The sequence below is a fragment of the Penaeus monodon genome, chromosome 17 (genome assembly GCF_015228065.2).
Source record: "Penaeus monodon isolate SGIC_2016 chromosome 17, NSTDA_Pmon_1, whole genome shotgun sequence".
Lineage (NCBI taxonomy): Eukaryota > Metazoa > Arthropoda > Malacostraca > Decapoda > Penaeidae > Penaeus > Penaeus monodon.
In genome coordinates this window covers 32044530-32049529 of record NC_051402.1, presented here as the reverse complement: position 1 = coordinate 32049529, position 5000 = coordinate 32044530, and the positions used below count along the sequence as shown (strand labels likewise).

Genomic DNA, 5000 nt, shown 5'->3' with positions numbered 1-5000 from the left:
CAATTAAGTGTCATGCTGTGACCACGGCGGCTCAGACATGAACCTACCGTTAAAAGAAGAAGATATATATATATATATATATATATATATATATATATATATATATATATATATATATATTTTATTTTATATATATATAATAATATATATATATATTATATATATATAATATAATATATATATATATATATAATATAATATATATATATATATTATATATATATATATATATATATAGTGGCCGCGGTGGCCGAATGGTTAGAGCGTCGGACTCAAAACTGTCACGACGGCAATCTGAGTTCGAGGGTTCGAGTCACCGACCGCCGCGTTGTTTCCCTTAGGCAAGGAACTTCACCTCGATTGCCTGCCTAGCCACTGGGGGACCAAGTCAGCCCAAGTCAGTGCCGGGTAAATAGAGATGGTGACTCGATAAAAACACCGGGCGGAAGGCAATGGCAAACCACCGCTCTAAATTGCCAAGAAAATCATGGAAGCACATGATCGTCAAAGGCTGCGGTGGTCAAATGGTTGGGCGTCGGACTCAAGACTGTCACGACGGCAATCTGAGTTCGAGGGTTCGAGTCACCCACCGCCGCGTTGTTTCCCTTGGGCAAGGAACTTCACCTCGATTGCCTGCCTAGCCACTGGGTGGCCAAGCCAGCTCAAGTCAGTGCTGGTCCCAAGCCCGGATAAAATAAGAGAGAATGTTACCTAAAAAGGCAACACCGGCACTCTCCGTGGAAAGGAACTGGGGACCCTACCACGTACTCACTCCAAGAGCATCACAACGTGAAAACTGCAATTGAGTATCATGCTGTGACCACGGCGGCTCAGACATGAACCTACCGTTAAATGATGATGATGATATATATATATAATATATATATATATATATATATATATATATATATATATATATATATATATATGTATGTGTGTGTATGTTTTTTTTTTCAACGGTATAGGCTCATGTTTGAGCGGCCGTGGTCACAGCATGATACTTAATTGTAGTTTTCATGTTGTGATGATCTTGGAGTGAGTACGTGGTAGGGTCCCCAGTTCCTTTCCTTTTGTATGTATGTGTGCATATATATATATATTTATTTTTAACGGTAGGTTCATGTTTGAGCCGCCGTGATCACAGCATGATACTTAATTGACCGAGTGGTTAGAGCGTCGGACTCAAGACTGTCATGACGGCAATCTGAGTTCGAGGGTTCGAGTCACCGGCCGGCGCGTTGTTCCCTTGGGCAAGGAACTTCACCTCGATTGCCTACCTAGCCACTGGGTGGCCAAGCCAGCCCAAGTCAGTGCCGGGTAAATAGAGATGGTGACTCAATAAAAACACCGGGCGGAAGACAATGGCAAACCACCGCTCTAAATTGCCAAGAAAATCATGGAAATCCATGATCGCTAACGTCCTTGTAGGACAGGGCACTTAAAAAAAAAAGAAAGAAAGAAAAAAAAATATATATATGTATATATATATATATATATATATATATATATATATATATATATATCTATATATATATATATGTCTGTGTGTGTGTGTGTGTGTGTGTGTGTGTGTGTGTGTGTGTGTGTGTGTGTGTGTGTGTGTGTGTGTGTGTGTGTGTGTGTGTATGTGTGTTAATACGCACCCAAATATAAACACAAATTATAAGCATAAATTATTATTCAGATATTCACAATATGTAAGTCTGTGTAGTCACATATATATGCAATTATATCTCTGAACACACGCACGTGCGCAGCTGCACACCCATCTGCATATTTAGTGAACGTGCAAACACCCTCATAAATAGAGATAATTATCCGAGTCATGGAAAATTTTGCCTCTGTACTTCGGCCTCGAAATGGCCACGTGTTCAGTGACGTCATCAGCGGGGTCGAGTTCCCTATTCTTCTTCTTGTCATTTTTCCCTCTCTCTTTTGTCTTACTTTGAAGTTTAAGAAGGTTCTTCAGGTGAGATATTTTGTTATGGGACACAGAAGAGAGAATAACAAGAAAAGGGAGAAAACGAAGGAATTAATTAATTTATCTAAATGAACACACACACATAAACACACAGACACGCACACACACACACACAAACACATACAAACACACACACGCACATATAAACACGGATCGGAAATACCTTTACGCAATGAGTGACCGATATGTTAACCGTTGTCCTGCAGGAGAGGCAGTGAGTAAGGGAGAGTGAGACTGAAAAATGGAGAGAGAGAGAGAAAGAGAGAGAGAGAGAGAGAGAGAGAGAGAGAGAGAGAGAGAGAGAGAGAGAGAGAGAGAGAGAGAGAGAGAGAGAGAGAGAGAGAGAGACTTCGGACCCCTCTTTCTTGGAGGTCCGCCACCACCATGGCTCTGATTGGCTGCGACGCAAGACAGCTCGCCGGTGATTGGCTGCCGGGCGCGAGATCCTGGTCAAGCTCTCGGCCTAGGGCGCCCAGAGTGTCTCTTGATCCGAGCGAGAGAGACAGCCAGAGACAGAGGCGCGAAGGCCCGGGCGAAGCCAGATCCTCGCAAGTCTCAAACGAACGAACGAGTCAGACAGACACAGAGGCAAAGAGAAGGAACTGAGGAAATTCCCCAAAAGCGGAAATGTCATGCGACCTAAAGTACCTCAATTACTATGTATGATATGTTTATGTTTTTACATACACCATACCAAAACGTGAGGCATAAGATGTTGATAGGCATAAAAATGAAGGGAAAGTAACAAAGCGAGATCAGGATCCATGATCTTTTTTTTTTCTTTCTTTCTTCTTTGTTTTCGCTATAATGATCTTCAACATTATTTTTCTTACTGCATGCTACTGACTTTCTTCCATATCATTTTCATCATGCTATCTGTTCATATCTTTATGACCAAATTTGTAATTACCTTCACCGTAAGTTCTAATTACTCATCAGCCTGTTAATTTCACCGAAATAGGCTTCAGTTATTTTCCCCGAGCGAACGAAAAAGAGACAGTAAAATATATACAATAATATAAAACATATCTTAAAAACGAACGAACGACAGAAAAGAGGACAATAAAGAGAGAAGGAAATGCAGTTCGGAACTTACACGAAACGGTTCTCTCGTCTATGCTAATAAGAAGAATGATATCAAAGAAACAATGGGATAATGCGGAAGATGGCGTCTGGAGATAAAAATGGCGCCAAAACTAGGCACTGCACGTGAGAGAAAACAGGAGAGAGAATGTAAGTGTCTCAGAAGAACTCTGGTACAGTGGCTAGCAGGGGTAGTGATATTGGTATTACGACTTGACTCTTTATTGATAAGAGTACAACACAGTATGGAAACACATGAGACGATGTCTATGGGTAAAGCGGTGAGCGCGGGTCATGTGGCAGGCCGACCCACCTGAGGGTGAAGGCTAGGCTGACTCTACCACGTTGGGCGCTGGGCACGAACTGTCTAGGTCATCCTCGGCACAAGTAGTGAGCGTCCCAGCTGCCGGAAGTGTCTGAAGCACGAGCAATATACAATGTGGAGGGTCATTAATAGATGGAGCCAGTGACCTCGACTGCCCCCCCCCCCCATACTTCCTCCAGGTGCTTCAGACGCTCACTACTTATGCCGAGAATGACCTAGCCTAGACAGTTTGTGCCTAGCACCCGACGTGGTAAGGTCGGCCTAGCCTTCGCCTCAGGCGGGTCGGCCTGACACGTGACCCCGCGCTCACTACTTTACCCATAGACTTCGTCTTGTGTGTTCCCTTAGTGTTGTACTCTTATCAATAAAGAGTCAAGCCGTTATAACCACTATCACTGCCAACCAGTCATAGCCCATTGTACAAGGGCTCATAGCCTTTTACAGTCGAGATAAAGATGGATGGACAAGCAGATAGAGAGAAAAATGGTAAGAAGTGACAGAGAACTGATGGAGAGAGGATGATAGATAGATAGATAGATAAATAGATAAATAGATAGATAGATAGATAGATAGATAGATAGAGAGAGAGAGAGAGAGAGTGAATGAGTGAGAGAGAGAGAGAACTGAAAGAGACAACTCTCTTCCAGCATATATTTTTTCTGCCCTCCCCCCTTCTTCTCCGTTAGTAAAGGAGGAGCAAAAAAGATAAATAGATAAATGTAAACATACATATATTAATAAGCAAATAAATAGATAAATAAACAAGAAATAAACAAATGAACAAATACAAAAAATATTAGATGATTAAAGATAAAAGAGAGAGGGAGGAGAAAGAGAGAGAGAGAAAGAGAGAGAGAGAAAGAGAGAGAGAGAGAGAGAGAGAGAGAGAGAGAGAGAGAGGAATTATGATAATAATGATAATAATGATAATAATAACAATGGTAGTAATAATAACAGCAAAGATAATGCTAATAAATGATAATAATAATAATGATAATAATAATAATGATTATAATGATAATGATAACAATGATGATAATAATAATGATGTTGATAATGATAATAATAATAATAATAATAATAATAATAATAATAATGATAATAATAATAATAATAATAATAATAATAATAATAATAATAATATTAATAATAATAATGATAATAATAATAACAATAATAATAATAATAATAATAATAATAATAATAATGATAATAATAATAAGGATAATAATAATAATAATAATAATAATAATAATAATAATATTAATAATAATGATAATAATAATAGGAGCATTAACCACTTCTTTATAGACGAACTTGAGCTCTTTGCTAAGAATGATGAGGATTTAGAGGCTCTGTTGTGAACGGTTAAGCGATTCAGTGATAATAATAGTATGTCATTCGGCCTTGATAAGTGTGCGAAAGCTACGTTTAAGAAAGGTAAATTTGTCGTGAGTGATCATGTGTACCTAGATAACAACAACACTATCCGGAACTTAGACCAAGGGAAAGTGTATAAGTATCCTGGAATCAGTGAGGCAACGGCATTCAGCACTCGAGTATGAAGGAAAAGATCAGGAAGGAATTTTATCGGCGAGTAAGAGCGGTCCT

The 5000-nt window shown here is 39.4% G+C and overlaps 1 protein-coding gene across 2 annotated transcripts in view; it reads right to left on the bottom strand.

Annotated features, from left to right (window-relative positions):
• Positions 1-5000, bottom strand: part of LOC119583662 — a 41513-nt gene that overhangs the window by 25694 nt on the left and 10819 nt on the right. The window lies entirely within an intron of this gene.